General features: G+C 39.3%; 1 protein-coding gene across 10 annotated transcripts in view; it reads left to right on the forward strand.

The window, feature by feature from the left end:
- GRIK4 (glutamate ionotropic receptor kainate type subunit 4) overlaps positions 1–18,725 on the forward strand; it is a 341,881-nt gene that overhangs the window by 118,270 nt on the left and 204,886 nt on the right. The window lies entirely within an intron of this gene.

The following is an 18,725-nucleotide window of genomic DNA, read 5'->3' on the forward strand; positions in this document are numbered from 1 at the left end:
TTGTTTACAGATTATTCAAGCTCCATAAAAATATCACTAATCTTATTATCCCTATCTGTAATAGCTCAATAGCCATATCTGGTACCATGAAATCATTAATGTCACATCATCTCTGTACCCATTAAATTGCAAAGAAATCAGTTGCATAGTAACTATAATCTAAAACAAATAAGCAACTAAGATTCAGAGTATTAATTGCATATTTTCTTGAGCGAATGATTGTAGCAAAGGGATATTAGACATATCTTCAGCTAAACCTACATCCATAAGAAATTAGCAGGATGTTAAAGGAGACACAAAAAAAATGAAGTTTCCAACAGCTTCTATTTTTGATTCTTGCATCTGTACATTCTTAATATGTACAAGTAATCCTCTTGAATGGGTTGTGTTCTAAATTACGACATTGGAAATGTCAGCAGTTAACCTGTTGACATGAAAATGTCCGTTGGCTAAATGCCGACACTTCCATTCTAGAGACAGCTTGAAAATGTCGACAGTGTGATTGTCGACATTCCGAATGTCGACATTTAAAAGCCAATGCTAGCAGGTCCGTGTCGCTATCTGCTTCAACCCAGATAAAAAGCATATATTGTTCTGTTCTTACCCCACTATTAACCCCCCTCCCCTTCCCGCTTCATCTTGTACTTTCCTTATCTCCCCACTCCCCATTCTTTTTCTTTCTGTATTTATTAAGTTATGAGGAAAGGTTAGCCAGTTTAGGCATGTTTACTTTAGAAAAGAGGCGTCTAAGGGGAGATATGATTGCTATCTACAAATACATTAAGGGTCAATGCAGAAAACTTTCATGGGAACTTTTACCCCAAGGTTAGAGGAGAGGAAGTTTCACAACCAGCAAAGGAAGTGGTTCTTTACAGTAAGGGCAGTCAATATATGAAATTCACTGCCGGGGAAGGTTGTCATGGCAGATTCAATAGATATGTTAGACAAATTTTTAGGGGAAAGTGTATCCAGGGATATGACAATTAATTAAATTGAAGGATAGTAGTGGATATAGGGAAAAATTAGGACTGCAATATTAGGTCTGGAGGGATTTTTCCAGATTGAAACAGATTGGCAGTTGTTTAATCTGGATCAATTTCAAATATAAGTGAGGGATCACAGGAGATCCAAAATAGGTTGAACTTGATGGACTGGTGTTTTTTTTTAACCTCAACTAAAAAAAAAAAAAAAAATACAATTAAAGTTAATAGCATTTGATCTTGTTAGAACTTGACAGAAGGGGAAGACATTGCCATGAGTTGGTCACCTTCAAAAATATTGCAGTATCATCATTATCATCAGTTATTTATATAGCAGGACTAACAGGGCATGATCAATAGGTTGATCAGGCTGCAGCCTAGGGCGCTGGAGGCTGGGGGGGGGGGAGGGCGTAGTGTTGCCCTCCAGCATCCATCTCTTTCTTTTAATAATGGCAGTGACAGGGCTGGAATCCTCAAGACTGCCCTTGGTCTAAAGGGGGCGGCCCCGACTGTCACTATTACATGACAGGCAGTCTGGCAGCGATTGATGCTAGCTGCAGTGCTTCTTATTCTGGTCACCTGAGATCAGGACTTCCACACCTCACGTGACCAGAGAAAGAAGTGCCCGCGGCTGCACTGACAGGCAGCTAGTAGTAATCGCTGCCAGACTGCCTGTCATGTATAGCGCTGAAGAGAAGACCGCTGCACCAGAACAACAGCAGGTAAGTAAGTCCTAATGTCTAGGGGAGGGAGCTGTGCGGGTGAGAATGCTGAAGGGGCATGTGGTAACGCTAAGGGGGCAGGTGAAAACACTAAGGGAGTAGGTGAAAACACTAAGGGGGCATAAGATAACGCTAAAGAGGCAGGTGATAATGCTAAAGGGGGCAGGTGAAAACGCTAAAGGGAGCAGATAAAAACGTTAAGGGGGCATGTGATAACGCTAAGGGGCAGGTGAAAACGCTAAAGGGAGCAGAAGAAGGGGGCAGATGAAATTGCTAAGGGGGATGGCTGAGGGTAGTAGATGAAATGCCAAAAGGGGTTAGATGAAATGGCTGAAGCGGGTAGATAAAATAGCTGAGGGGGGTATTTAAAAAATAAAGAGCAGCTTTGGGAGGGCATGATCTTTTAATTGTATGGCAGTTATGAGGATGCTCACTGTGGACTCTAGGGTCACTAGAATGCTAAATATTAGTCATGTGAGGCTGATAGAGGTATGTATTTGATTATAGCTCTTTGACAAAAAAAAATCATATATTTTATTGCCTACATTTGCCTGAGCTATGGGGTAGTTTTATCTGGCCATAATTGACTATTATGTTTGACTAAAGCGCTTAATCATGCAGGGTTTGTTACAATTTTGCATTATAATACAATTGCTGCATATTTTCAAAACAGGATCCCATCTTTCCAGAAGCCAGCTAGACAACAACAAAGCTGCAAGAACAGGCAAGAGAGAAGAGCAAGAACAGGTAATAGAGAATGCACAATTTGTCTAAATTTGAATGCTGGACAATACTCCTGAATATTCATGTTCAGAAGTATTCCTATTGCCTACATTGGGGGGAGGGCGCTATGGCTGTAATAGCCTAGGGTGGCCGGAACCCTTAATCGGCCCTGACCACTAATGCCACAGCACTATACAGAGAACTCATTCACATCAGTCCTTTCCCTATTGGAGCTTATAGTATAAATTACAACACACAGATCGAGAGAGACCAAGGTCAGTCTAATAGCAGCCAATTAACCTACTAGAATGTTTTTGGAATGTTCCACATTTCACAGTTGAACCATGTTTTCAACTTCTTGCTACACCGCAGCTCGCCTAGCCTCGGGTATACAGTAGGGCCAGTGCTTGTCTACTACCCCAGGGGGTGTGATTATATCATGCTCTATCAGAGTGGTACGCTCAAGGATAACAGAAAAGACATCCCTGTTTTGAGTCACCATTTCTACCATCTGTTGCCTTAGAAGCGGTGTCAAGGAGGTCTCAATGGGTATCATACAGTCTTCTGTTTTAATGGCAAGCATCAAAGACACAAGACTTTCCTTATGCCAAGATTTTAGTAAATTGACATGATATATTTGTTTTTCCACCTTCTACCCAACTAGCGGACTCTATAGTTCACTGGGCCAACAGCCTCTATGACCTCACAAGGTCCCTGCCAGTGTGCAGAGATCTTACTTTCCTGGTTGGGGACAAGAAACTTTGTTGCCCGGGTTGAAAGAATGAACTATTGCCCGAGTGTCGTAATGTCTTTTTTGACGCTCCTGGGCATCCTTTAAGTGTTGGTTCGCCAGAGGACCTATTTGTCTCATCCTTTTATACAAATGTGCAATAAACTGAACTACATTTGACTCCTTGGGTTTTTGTTGTTCCCAATCTTCCTTGAGGAAGTCCAAAATGCCGTTAGGTTGTCATCTACACATGAGGTCAAATGGACAAATCCCTGTTAAGGGTTGTGGTACATCTCCTACCATGAGCATTAGAAAAGGGAGGAGTGTATCCCAATCTTACCTTTTTGTGCCACCACCCTCCTAATCACCTTTTTTAAAGTACGGTTAAAGCGCTCCACCAGCCTATCTGTTTGTGGGTGATAGACGGAGGTGCGTAGGGCTTTTATGTCAAGTAGCTGACTTCATTCTTTGATCAATTTAGACATGAAAGGAGTGCCCTGGTCCCCTTTCCACAAAAATAAGGTACACCTTCTGTTGGCCTGGCAGCTTTCTCTACACCATTAACTTCCACAACAGTTTTAAATGCATTTTCTAGGGTAGCATCATTAATCTGATCTTGTAACGAAGTGGGCCTTTTAATTGGGTACCAGTCCTCAGTTTTCTCTTGTGGCCCTAAAGTTTCCACGACAGTGTCACCGGCAAATGATTGCATGAATTGCTCCTTTCGTCTCCTTGGGTGAGACCTAGGAGGAGTAGCAGTCGTGGACCTCTATTCTGAATCCTTAAACTACAGTTATGTTGTCTCTTTTCCCAGGTCCAGTGAGAGTTGGACAGGTTCCTTTAATGTCCAATTCTACTGGTGATCTATAACTGACTTTAAATTTTGGTGCGGGCGTTTAGTCAGCATTGACTTTCAGATGTGTATTGCCTATTCAAGGCTATTTATTGTTTATTAATAAATTTTATACAGTTATACCTGCATTCCTTACTACCTTCTACTATTATTAAGCTATATGCTTGTGAAATAATTTGTGTGTTCAAAAACACTGTGCTTTTTTTGCAGTTATAATTCATTTCACATATATATTAATTTTAAATGTTGTGATTCCATTGAATCTGTTTTTAATATATATTAACTGTTGGATACAGTGCCCCTCTATTAATTACTATATCCTTCAAGGTTGGATTTTCAGCTGTTGAATCAGTACATCCGAATTTGGTCAGTAAGAGTCTCCTGGAACAGAGGAAAGTCTTGTCCCAGGATAAGGGGTTATGGTAGTTTTGAGGCTATGGCAGCCATTACCTCAACGGTTTGGCCTTTTAAAGTAAGTGGAAGGCAAGCCTGCACATATTCCTCAGTAGTTCCATGGATGCATAGCACCTTCACCTTCTGTAACCTATCCGTATTCTTTTGGAACCACAGAACTGGAGACCAGTGTCAGCTCACTTCCCGAGTCTACCATGGCCAAAACAGCATGTTGATCTATCAGGACAGTCACCCGAAATGGCAACGGACTCCCGGTGGAGGCTGACATGGTGCAGCATCTAGGAAAGGCTGGTCCCAGAGGAGCAAAAGAACAATTTAGTGGTTTCTGATACCTTGGACATTCAGCACGGAAATGCCCAGGTTTGCAACATTGAAAGCACTTAGGTGGAGAGACTTTTCCTTATGGCTCTGCCAGCAGTGATGTCAACTTACACCTGGGCAATAGCTTTGGAATCCCCTCTTGAGCCATAGACATGTGTTGTAGTGCCGAATAATGGTCTATCGCCATAGCAAGCTCCTCGTATAACTGTGGATCCTCTTCTTGTACCCACCTCTGTAAGCTCTGGTCAAGCTCATGGACACAGTGATCAATTACTAGACTCTCCACCATACGGCCAGGTGAGTTGGTACTTGGCTGCAACTAGTTCTTTAGCACTTTAGAGAGTTTTCCCAGCAGTGAACGAACTGCTTTACCCTGTCGGGGTTAAGGTACCTGTGGTATTAACAGCTGATCAACATTTTTCTCCTGAACATCCCCCGATCTATACAATAAATCCCCTTTTACAAAAAAATACACTCCAAAAAGCATACTGGTAGGTTAATTTCCGCTATGTGCGTGTTAGGGAACTTAGACTGTAAGCTCCGATGTGATAGTGACTGATGTGAATGACAAATATTCTCTGTACAACGGAATTGGTGGCGGTGCAGCTAGCAGCTGATCAGCCAACACTTTCTGCTCACATGATTTCTACTCAGCAGCTGATTAACCAGGATTTGCTTAAATATACTTATTGCCATATTTGCCTTGCTATTGTTAGATTTACCTAGGCTAGTTCCTGAATTTTTGTCCAATATAAATTTGGTATATCTTCTGTTTCTGGATACAGTGTGTTTGACCTTGCCTATGTTTGCTGGACCTTTCTGTTGGATGTGTGACTGTACTTAAACCTTCTGCCTATTTATTGACCTTGTGTACTTCTCCTGCCCTGTGACTAGGTTTGACAGTTGACTATCTCTTTTGTGTCCTGCCTGTCTTGATATGTATATGTGTTGTTCCTTAACTGCGAGGGTCTCTTCTGACTCTGACTCACTCATGGCTGTTATTAACGATACACTACTGTGATCAAGTCCAGGGAGCATCCGTGTAACAGTGAAGAGTGTGGTTTCGAGAAAAGGCAGCTGCTAATGGTGAAAATCATCCCGCGCGTAGTTTTAATCATATAGATTGTAATGAATACTTTAATTAACATAATGTCGGTGGATGCAGGTGTAACCCTTCTATTTTAATTAATTAGAGAAAAAAAATAATTTAGACGGTTTTATTTAGAGCAGCATACATGTGTCATTTATAATGAAGAATAGACAGTTTCCTTCTATCATGAACAAGTAGCAGATAGATATGAAATATGCCTATTGTTTTCTTGAAGGACTACTAATCCTAAATTACAATTTGTTTTATGAAAATTAATAACTTTTATTCTATGCAAAGGATAAGGGTAAAAATAACACTATTTATGGATGTTGGAAGCAGTAATTTGGGATTTAATGGCCTCTTCATTTTAAATTATTATTGCAATTTTCCACCCAAAATATATGTTCCTCATAATAAGCCAAAGAAACCTTTTTTATATTTTATAAAGTGTATTTCTGCAGCCCATCAGCATTATGTTATGCTAATTGTGGAACTGTGTGCAAAAATTAAAGGACCAGGAAGCAATTGTCATATCCATTGACAGTGGGAGACCCACAATGGAGACACCTATTAGATTGTGTGGCCACCACACTTAGTACATACACATCATGCTGGGTAGTGGCACTCTAAAACAGTGATGTGAGAATAGATGGAATACAGTGTGTTGTATTGTGTATGAGTGTATTTGTACTGTGTTTGTGTAGCGTGGAGGTCATTTATGATAGGGGATAATGCAAGCTCAATATCTTCCAATATCATGTGCTAATTTTAGGCAGTTGTGGGCTTTTTTACCGGAAGAGCATTGATCCACTCACCAATATGTTGGCATCCATAGTGGGTGAAAAATGCCACAATCTGTCCAGCAAAGGAGCTGACTGTGGCTTGCATGAAATCCCTAGCGCTTGTGAGAGAGCATGTCATTTATGTGTAATAAACTGTACTAAACTCTTAGTTGAATAAAATATATCACACTTATTAATTATTATAAAATATATATAAATAATGATTTCACTATCACTGACTTGGCAAATAACAGCTCACATCATCACCATCTATTTATACATCACATGCGGCTCTAGCAGGCAGATTTGTGGAACGTATAGGATGCGCTGTTGCATTATACAATAAAAATAATGATATCAATAATAAGGATACTTAAATTTTTACTGTGAGCTGAATGCACTTCCTCTCTGTTCCTCTATCTCATTGTCTCTGCAACAGGAAATGTTTTTAACGCAAAAACAAAACAGATAATAAACAATATGTGGTGTGGTAAGTTTTCAACCAAATAGTCCACCCTATAGAATATTCCAGAATATAATCTCCAAATGTGAGTCCCAGAGATGCACACAATATATAAATCCACTGTAATAATACACTTACATTTCAATCATTTTGTGGGAAGCTTTAAATGATATTCTCAGAATCAAATCTCTAACTTCTCCTGTCGGGTTCTACTTCTCACGTTTCAAACTGACCATGTATATATGGATAAAAAAAGACAAGTGAACTAATAAAAATTCATATTTTCTTAATGAGGTGAATTTGTAACTTTAACCTGGAATTCCTATCACCATCAATGATTAGACATTCTAAAAACATTACACTTAATAGGATCCAGAGAGTTCTTTCCACCTTCAAAGAAATCTGGAATTGTTGTTTTTTCCGCAAGCCTATCAAAACTATCACCTAGGTAAGGCCTGGCCAACCTGTGGCTCTTCAGGTGTTAAGAAACTACAAGCCCCAACATGTTTTGCCAGTAGATAGCCAGCCGATATCTGACAGGGCATGCTGAGACTTGTAGTTTCACAACATCTGGAGAGCCACAGATTGGCCAGTCCTGGCCTAGGTGATCAGATAAGGACTTCCAGAATAAATTGATCAAATTCATTGAGTTCAAGATAAATGACCCAACATACAGGATATAACAATTTATAACATGTCATTTAAAACATTTTGTATACCAAGTTGAGTGTGAATGTGGCCTGTCTAATATATAGTGAAAACTTCAAGAGAGCTTAAGGTTCGTATAGCAGAGCACATTCGTAAGATTAACAAAAGGATAGATATGCAATAAATCTCTGTTCATTTTAAAAGCAAACATCAATGGTCTGTAAAATCTATAAAACATTTCTGGGTATTAAACAGCTTCGAGCTAACTGGAGATATCAGAATTTAAAAAACAAGTTAGCTAAGGCTGAAATGTCAAGGATCTTAGATTGAACACTTTATCACCCTATGGTTTAAATATGAACTTTGAACTGAAAGTTCCTCACTTACAAAATTTTAGTTGTGATGTATTGTTTTTAGGAGGAATTTTTGTTTTTTGTTACACAACGATTTTTAAATATACGTGTTATAACCAGAGTGATATCTATGGTCTATTAGGTCATTTAGTATCTATCTATATTTATATCCATACAGTGGTCAAAGTGCTTTGGTATATGGTGGAATGCCATACCACCATTTCTCCTACTGCCTTCACTGTAAACTACCACTTACATGTGCCACTTCTTTGGTACTTCTAAATTTCCACTTCGATATATATATATATATATATATATATATATATATATATATATATATATATAATTTTAGACATACAGACAACTTTTATGGGATGGGTTTGGCGAAAGTTTTGTACATATATGGTATATGTTGGAATCCTACTATGTCCTACATATGTTGGGCTTTTCTAGTTTGCAGACTTATAAATTTGGTTCCAGATCCTATAATAAAGTCTGGATCGGGTTCCCATGGTAATGGAGTACACAATGACAGGACATTGAAACAATTTAAGAAACTTTAATTCTTATGATAAACATTCCAAAGGACATCTCATTTTATGGCTGGTTAGAAATGGAGGTAGCTGGCTGTATGTTTGTGAAACAAATCATCGTCGAGATGGGATGTGTTACACGTCTCACAATAGTAAGATGTACTTACAACTGATAGTTTCCATCTTAAATTGATAGAATTGTGGAAAGGCTGAAGAAGACGTGTGGCTCAGCACCTGCGGTCCTCTACCTCCTTCACGTTGCCCCTCACTGATCTATTAGCCTTTATTTTTGGTAATATTTTAATATCTTGTTTTAATAAAGAGATCGGACAACAAGAAGTTGTGGTCAGAGGATCTTTTCCTTCTTTACGAATACCTTAACATAAGCAACAGCACTAGAAGGTAAAGACTTACCATTATGAAGAATACTATTATAAACTTTTTTGCACTAAAATTAATGTATCTTTTTGTAATGGTTTATAAAAGAGAGAAAAACCTGTCTGGACATTAGTTTTGCCTTTAGGTAAAGACAATAGTGTTTTTCTCAATTTCCTCTGTTGAAATAGGTCTGTTAAGTACCCTCTAAATTATCCAACAATATCTTTGGTACATTTACATTTAGCAAATCTGGCATGGATGTATGTAGATTCTCATAGTAGTCTTAAAATATCTCAACTACATTGTCAGAGGTATGATGTATGCTACCTTCTGAATCTATTAGACTTGTAATCTAATTATGTGTTGGAAAGCCTTTTGAAATGTTAGGTAATAACATCCAAGATATATTTGATATATTAACAAAAGCAGGGTTTTAGTGAGAAAATATAAGAAATCTCTTTAGGATTAGGCTATAGTTGGGTAAAAGATTTGCTTCTAAATATTTGGTTTTATTAATTTGTTGAAATTATTTTACATATTCAATATAAGCTTGACTTTTAGCTTAGTAAATCTTTATTCAATTATTTATTTATTTATTTTCAAATTTTGGAATCAGCAACCTGTGTGCAATCAATTGTGCCAAACTGGTAGATCAATAAAATCTAGCAAACTATTCATTAGAATGAATATATTACATAAGGCTCTATCAGGCAGATTTGGGGAACTGCTCAAGTAGAGGTGCTAGTGCAGAATATACCACACAGCTGATGCTTTTGAAGGCTCCTAAACTTTCCATTTACCCACAACCAGAAGCTGCCTCTTCAAACTAACGCCATTACTTGGGTACAAATTGTTTATTCAGCTACAGTTTGCTTCAATTTATCTCAAGTTTTATGCTCACACAAAGGCACTAGAGTCATTGTTTCCTAATGTAAGATAGTGACATCTACTAAATAATACAGTCCTGGATCCCTTACTCATGTTAAATTCATGCTAAGTATTTAAGACGGTCCTAAAATTGCAGGACTTTGAAGTGACTTTTTTAATCTACCATGAGCATTTCCTGCCAGATCTGCCCCATTTCTAGCCAGAGCTGCCCATTTTCAGGCAGATCCACCCCATTTCTAGCCAGATCCGTCCGATTTCCATCCAGATCCGCATCCTTTTCCAGCTAGATCCGCACCTTTCCCAGCCAGATATGCCTCATTTCCAGCCAGGTCCGAATACTTTTCTGGGAGTAGTTAAAAAAAAACAGAATACAGGTATGCACTTTGGTGCATGTAGTTCTTATTTACCATGTATATCTGGCCCTCAGGGATTCTCCTGGATCTTGTTTTTTGTGTTTCATATATTTACACATGATTCTGTCTTTCTGTCTAATGTGTTTCCAGCAGCTCAACAGTGAAGATGCCCACATAAACCACTGTGTCATCGTTAATTAATAAGTTTGTTGAAATATAAGTCATGTACTACATGAAAAACAGTTAGTATTTAACTTATGTGCAAAACAGAATACTAATTTGCACCCCTTGCATTGTAACATGGTTTTGTCCAGGAGACTGAAATAAGAATTTTCTCATGTTAAGATCCTTAATGAATCAGGCCCTTCATTATTATGTACCAGTGCCACCTAGTGGAATACAGTGAGTATTATATATAGACTTTTACACTAGCATAACTACCAAGTAAACAAAGGCTTTGCCCAGTGCCAGGGTGTTACTTGCTATTCTATCTAGAACACATTTTTTTTTCTAATTTTGTTCTTTTTACTCTCTGAAATTTATTGGAAAATATTCCTTCTTCTGGGTGGATTAGGCATTCTTTGCTGACTCCAGGCTAGATGTATGATTGTACAAATCCAAAAAACCAAAACGAGTAACCTAGGCGCTTATAACTATAACATCCTCAATATTGCAAATCATTACCTTAAAAGGGAAAAATGCACACAAGTTATAAACAAAAAAGAAATAAAAATAAATTCAATGTACGTGTAACTAAATTTTTTTTTTTATTGAATATGGCAGAATAATAAAAGAAAGGCTCACAACTATGTAAATAGGTTACAATTTATTTATAATCATCTGTAACATTAAATGTCTCATAACATAATCATATATGTACAACACTAAGAATAAAAATAAATAACCTAACAGTAATGGAGAAAAATGAGCACATATTATAGGCATAAATGTAAATAAAAAAAACAATACTAAAAACATAATATCCACAAACAGGTGAAAAACATCTGAGAGTGTTACACAAGTACCGTATATACTCGTGTATAAGCCGAGTTTTTCAGCACATTTTTGTATGCTGAAAAAGGCCACTCGGCTTATACACGGGTGAACTTACCTGGTGTCCGGTCCCTCGGCTGTTAACTTCTGCATATGCGTTCCAACAACAGGAAGTTCGGCATTTGGAACGCAAACTTGCGTTCCAAATGCCGAACTTCCTGTTGTTGGAACGCATATGCGTTCCACTGCGGGGGTAAGTGAAAATCTCTCTCTCTCTCTCTCTCTCTCTCTCTCCCCTGTAAATTTGCAAAATAAGGTTACACTTCAAAACACACAGTGAGGTCCATTTTTCTCATTCAATCTTTAAAAGGTTTAACTGGCTATGGTAATCGGAAACCTATATGGGTAAATTAAGCTTTTTATTGACCTAAAACACCTTTCCTTTGGGGTTAAACATATATAAAAATAAGTTCCAATATAGATGTAAATTAAAATGAAATTTCAGTAAAAGCAAAAATGACACCTGTCAAAACTGTACTTTTCATTTTTTTACAAACCCATCAATTTACTTCACAAAAGAGCACCCTAGGGTATTGCTTACATTATCTTTGATTTATTTAGGTTAGGTTGTACCCAATGATTTTATAATCATTTATGAATGTTCCTTGTCATGTACTGTTATTTATGGTTTAGCTAAAAATGATTTCATAGATTGAACCTATCATTTTTATTTAGGTTTTTAAATTAGCGCTCTTTTCCACCCTAGGCTTATACTCGAGTCAATAAGTTTTCCCAGTTTTATGTGGTAAAATGAGGTGCCTCGGCTTATATTCGGGTCGACTTATACTCGAGTATATACGGTAAATATAATTAAAGGGGAGGCGAGTGGCCAGCTTACCTCCCTTCCTGTAGATTTTATTCTGTAACGCTGTATGTGATACGAAGTAATGGTATAAGTCACAGACTTAACATGCACATTGCTCTGAGTGCAGCGCGTTAATCATTGCATTTATGCAAATGGAAATCTATTGTGAGGATAACTTTAACACAATAAGAGATCCGTTTGCTGGTAAATGCCTCATGCCCCTTACCACACAGTAAAGACTCTGATGTTTCGCCTCACCTGTTGCATATAATAATGGGTGCAGACAGCAGCTTTTCCTTCCTTTTCTACAGGAATATTCTTTAAGTGGGTATGAACTCTGCTGCGGCAATATAACAGGTAGCTGGATAGAGGACCCCTTGCCCACTCACAGTAGAATTCCCGCCTAAAAAGTTCTTGAGTAGAATCTTGCTGCAGATAATTCCTTGCAGGGGAGAGTGTGGCGATAAACTGCTATATCATGTATCTTAGCAGTCAACTGTTGTAGAACACATTGAACGATAACCCACATAGCATTTTTCTCCCTGCAAAAGGACTAGATTTTCTATTGCCTCTGAGGTGGTAAAAATCAAGCCTTGGCATACACTTTCAGTGGTATGCCGGTCTTTTGCACCTTCAAGGCATACATTATACAGGAAAATGCATTTCTAGCCACTTTTTGAACCACTAAAATAAAAACAAAACAAAATCTTAAACTGACCCATAATAAATATTGTCCTAATGTATCTCATCACATCTCATTGTTAATGTAAGACCTAAACGAGGCTGAGCTAGGAAGATACTGTCCACTTCTATTCCTCCTGGTATTTCTTGCCTAATAGCATCTTTATGAAAATCAGAAATAGCAGGTGTCTTAGTTATTTCCACTTTAAGGGCTAGATTTACTAAACTGCGGGTTTGAAAAAGTGGGGATGTTGCCTATAGCAACCAATCAGATTCTAGCTTTTATTTATTTATTTAGTACTTTCTACAAAATGACAGCTAGAAGCTGATTGGTTGCTATAGGCAACATCCCCACTTTTTCAAACCCGCAGCTTAGTAAATCTAGCCCTAAGACTGTAGTAGGTCTGTAGCAAATATTTTATTATTAGGCCCAAATAACACTTTGCAAAACATGATGGATAAATTGCAGGCAAATAACTTGCTGTCTCTGGGGGTCTTTCTGGCCCCCTTGGGCTGTGGAAACTGGGTTAAGATTGTATTGGGACCCCTGGAGTGGCAGCTTTGACCACTGTCCAATCTTCCAAAATAGTGGGAAAAACAAAACAAAACAAAAACCCAATAAAAAATAAACACTTATCTATTTGTTTTTGATCCCTGAATATCTCGACCCCACTTCTCTCTCGAACTATTGCCCCATATCTTTTCCCCCTTTTGCCTCCAAAATTCTCGAGAGGCTCGTCTGCAGCCGTCTCACCTCCTACCTTTCTGAATACTTCCTCCTTGATCCTCTCCAGTCTGGTTTCCGCCTCCTCCATTCCACTGAAACTGCCCTGGCTAAAGTCACCAATGACCTCCTCTCTGCTAAAGCCAGGGGCCACTTCTCCCTTCTCATCCTCCTTGACCTCTCTGCAGCCTTTGACACCGTTGACCACCCCCTCCTCCTTCACACCCTCCAGTCTTTCGGCCTCTCCGGCCCAGTCCTGTCCTGTTTCACCTCTTACCTTACTCACCGATCCTTCTCTGTCACCACCTCTGGGTCTCTCTCCCCCCCATCCACCCTTCCAGTCGGGGTCCCTCAGGGCTCTGTTCTGGGACCCTTACTATTCTCTCTATACACCTCCTTCCTGGGTAAACTCATCAGCTCCTTCGGCTTCAGCTACCATCTTTACGCTGACGACACTCAACTATACCTCTCCTCTCCTGATCTCTCTCCCTCCCTCCTCTCTAGGGTGTCCACCTGCCTCTCTGCCATCTCCTCCTGGATGTCCTCTCGATTCCTCAAACTTAATCTTGCCAAAACTGAGCTCATAGTTTCTCCTTCCTCTCATACCTCATCCCCTTCTGACCTCTCCATCACTGTCGACAACACCTCTATCTCCCCTGTCCCCCAACTTCGCTGCCTTGGTGTCATCCTCGACTCCTCTCTTTCCTTTGCCCCCACATCCTCTCTCTTGCTAAATCCTGCCGCTTCCAGCTGCGTAACATCGCTCGCATCCGTCCCTTCCTCTCCCAAGATGCCACCAAATGCCTTATCCACTCTCTGATCATCTCCTGCCTGGACTACTGCAACCTCCTCCTCACTGGCCTCCCCCACTCTCATCTCGATCCCCTTCGACCTGTTCTTAACGCTGCCGCTAGGCTTATTTTCCTTTCTCGCCGTTCCTCTCCTGTCTCCCCCCTCTACCTAGCCCTTCACTGGCTCCTATTCCCCTTCAGAATCCTCTTTAAGCTCCTCACACTCACCTACAAGGCCCTCTCCAACTCCACTGCGCCCTACATCTCCACCCTCCTCTCTATTCATGCTCCATCCCGTCTTCTCCGTTCTTCCTCTGACCGTCGCCTCTCTTCCCCCTTATAACCTCCTCCCACGTGCGTATCCAAGACTTCGCCCGCGCTGCCCCCCTCCACTGGAATAAGCTCCCTCCCTCCATCAGAACTTCCCCTAATCTGACCAGTTTCAAACGGGCCCTAAAAACCCACCTTTTTCTTAAAGCCTTTCTGTCTCCCACTTAACTTCCTACCTTATCTTCTGCCTCCGTCCCCCTACTCTCCCTCTCTCCCCTGCGTCTCTCTGTCTGTCCACCCCTCCCCTTAGATTGTACGCTCCTCTGAGCAGGGCCATCTCTCCTCCTGTTTCCACCATTTCTAACTCTGCTCTCCACCTACTTAGCCCTCCTCCTCGAGGGTCCTCCACCCCACGTCCACTCTTGCTCCCTCCTCCCCCCTGGGGGTCTCCCTGTCTTCCGCACCCTCCTTCTTGGGCCCCGTCATTTGCGGATCCTCCCTCCCCCTTCCCCGCCCTCTCTAGCTGTGCATTGAGCTTACTGAGTTGCTGTGCTTACTGTTTACTGTACTGTGCTGTCTCCCATTGTATTGTAATTTGTTTGTCTCTGTACGGCGCTGTGGACGCCTTGTGGCGCCTTATAAATAAAAATTAATAATAATAATAATGGGAATTGCTATTGCATTATAATCCAATGTAAGAAAACCTCCCATTAAAGCGCATACAACTGCTCTCTATAAGCACCTCCTGCTGAATGACTGTGACCGGATGAGATCCATTAGTCGCTCAGCCAATTACAAGAGTTTTCCCATGTTGGCCACTTGTGATTGGAGAGAAGTCACAATCAATTCAGGTAACAGTCATTCAAATGATCAGAGCGTTGAACTAGCTAAAGCTTTCGTGACATGCTACATGCACATGCTTTTATTTTGTATATATTTTTCATTATCTTGGTTCTTTTGGTATGAACTTTAAATTATTGCTATAATAGAGTTTCAGGTTTTAAAGGTGCAAATTAAATAATGAAGATACTTTTTAACTCTGTACAATAAGCAGACCTTGCTGTGCTGGTTGTCTCTATAGTAACTGATCCTCCAATATATCCTGGACTCTCCTGTGGTTACATCATACAACTGCCACTGTTTGGTAACATACTCCTGCCACAAGCAGGGAAGAACGCCAAAAAGCAGTTTGATAAAATAGCATGTGAAATACAGTATTTACAGTTTTGTTTATTTACTTTTTATGGACATACAGAGCCTGATTCATCACTTTTAAATTGGACTAAAATTACATGAACTTATGTCTGTATTCAAGTAAAAAGTGGATCTAAAAAATGTTTCTGGATGAATACGGGTATAAGTAGGCTCTGCCTATATGGCAGACAGACACAACACACTGCAGGATATACACAATGATGTATATGTATATATTAAGTCCCATCAGAATGCACAGATACAAAATAAAAACTATGAAATACAATAACACCTGTTAATAATATAATCATTCATAAAAATACATTGGAAAAACAAATATTTTACCTTTCCTTTTTATTTTACATGAAATACATTGATCAGGATGTTATTAATGCATTCTGTACATAAAATGCGTTTCACAGTTGCTCTTAATTACAAACACATATTCTGACATGCAAACGTGACCGTCGTCACTACACCTGCCATGTAGCTGGTATAAGTAATAACAATCACATACCTGAGAGATGCCCAGAGCTGGAATCAGATGGATGTGTGTACACTTGACCTTGGTATGCCCTTCCTGTACATTGCCTACATGCACACTCCCATGTCCCTCACCAATCACCCATGAAATCATTGGCTGTCGTAAGTGTCCTATGTGTTCAAAGATGAATTTCATGCACTTGCGTTCACTGGTGTATAGTCTGCTTATGAGCATGCTCAAATCAATTTTATGCAAAATGCAGTACATATTGGGATTTACGTACCTTAATGAATCAGGCCCACACTGTAGAGTACTGTATTACAGCTAAATATCCACAGTACAGATTTTGGGCCTGGACCTACCGAAATTCAGTAAATTAGCCTCGCAGTATTTATCATGAGTAAAAGTATGTTGTAGTTTTCCATATAGAATGGCATAACAGCAGAAAATCACATTATTGTGTCTGTCTCTCTCTTGATGTGTATGGTTGTTCGTGGACATTGGTGGTGTTTGTATGTTTGGATTTTTGTCCTTGCCTTATAGCAAGTTTTATAGAAGTTGACTAATTGACTAATTAGAACCCCTTCACACAATTTTTTTTTAGAAACATAATATCTGGCACTGTCATGCCATAAATTGAAGTTTGTAAATGTAATCACAGTAATGGTTGGTATTGCTGCCCCAGTCTCTAGGTTACTCCAGTACCTGTTAGCTCACGGCAGTAGCTTGTGTGGTCAGAGGCCTAGGGACAAGAGAGTAATAATAATCTCCCTTTCCACTATCCCTAACTCTCACACTTTGTCATTCAGCAGACTGCAGAATGGAATGTAGGAAATTTGTGTGTGCCCGAGTTCCTTCTGAATCATTTATTGGAGAGTGGCTAGTGTCTGGACAACTGGTTGTTGTCCAGACAAACATGTAGTAGGGAGAAACATGTAGGGGGCCAGGAGACAAGGTTCTCTTTAAGGCCCCAAGGATGGTCTTCACCTTGTTTAATGGAAAAAATTGCCCTGAGGGTTGGTTCCCTGTCTCGAATTTAGTTATCAATGAATGAAATAGTTCCCAATCAAGTCATGTGTATAAATATTGATAAAAACGGAACGTGGCTTATAGAATAGAAAAGCACTGGAGAGCTTCTGTATTGTGGTAGGACACCATAGGGTATATTTACTAAACTGCAGGTTTGAAAAAGTGGAGATGTTGCCAATAGCAACCAATCAGATTCTAGATGTCATTTACTTAGTACATTCTACAAAATGACAGCTAGAACCTGATTGGTTGCTATAGTCAGCATTTCCACTTTTTCAAACCCGCAGTTTATTAAATATACCCCCAAGTGACTAGGTCATCTGCCTTGCATGAGATAGCTGGATCAGCTATCCCATGTAAGGTACTGCTATTACATACTTGCAGACATGGATCTAGTAGTAACTGTTGTTGTAGTTACTAACAGACCCAATTTACATGGGAACTCATAGTAATAAAAATACATGAGGCAAGTGTTTCAGTGTTTGATTAGCCCTAAATGTTTCCTCTAGAAAAAAGGGAAATAATAGCAAAACAAATAGAACATATTCCTGTTTCTTCCTTTATAACTGCTTCCATTAAAAGCACATATTTGTAATCTCTATATGCAGCAGAACTGCAAGTACATTTAATGCAATGCTATGAATTTGCTTTGAAAATATAAAAGTAACCATAGGAAAAATTATGGAAAAGTATATTGTTGTGATTTTTGTTCGATTTCCATAACTAAGGGACATAAAATAAAAGGCTATTTCAGTCTGTCAAAATGTTATTATGTTGGTGTATAAGACAATTATTTACTTGGGTAGACTAAGAAATTAAAAAAGAATTCCCACAAAACCGATGCAACGCAAAGAACACCTCTGGGCATAAAGGCTTTAATAATACATTATTTTATAGGTAAATATAACCACAACTGAAAGTAGTAGAAACATCTACAGAAGAAGGGAATCATGACTAAGTAAGGGTATTATAGAATCTGAACACTATGGTTCTTATGCTATAACTTTAATTATAGAAGTTTCAGGAAGATGCCTTAAAGTACAGAGAGCGCTTGCTAAGGGCCATGTATACAACCAGTATCTAGTAGAGATGTCCATAACCCCCATGTTCCGGATTTGGTTTTGGATCTGGATTAACTTCGTGTTTTGGTTTTGGAAAAAGCACCCTTGGGTGTTTTGGTATTTTGTTTTCTAAAATCCCTATCTTTTTTTTTTGCTAAACTCACATATTTTTGCTTTCCCCCCTACATTATTATTAACCTCAATAACACTAATTTCAGGTAATTTTCAGCCAATGTTGACCACCTCACAGGTCACAATATTATTTTCATACACTTTCAAACAAAGACTGCAGATTTAGAAGACCAAGCCTGCCAGACCTATTATTTGTATTTCAGCAATGACAATTAGCAATGGAGCAATGGAGCTCTCCTAAATGTCACTGGAGACTTTGAAGAACACTGC

Source organism: Mixophyes fleayi, chromosome 11, assembly GCF_038048845.1.
Source record: "Mixophyes fleayi isolate aMixFle1 chromosome 11, aMixFle1.hap1, whole genome shotgun sequence".
NCBI classification, from domain to species: Eukaryota; Metazoa; Chordata; class Amphibia; order Anura; family Limnodynastidae; genus Mixophyes; species Mixophyes fleayi.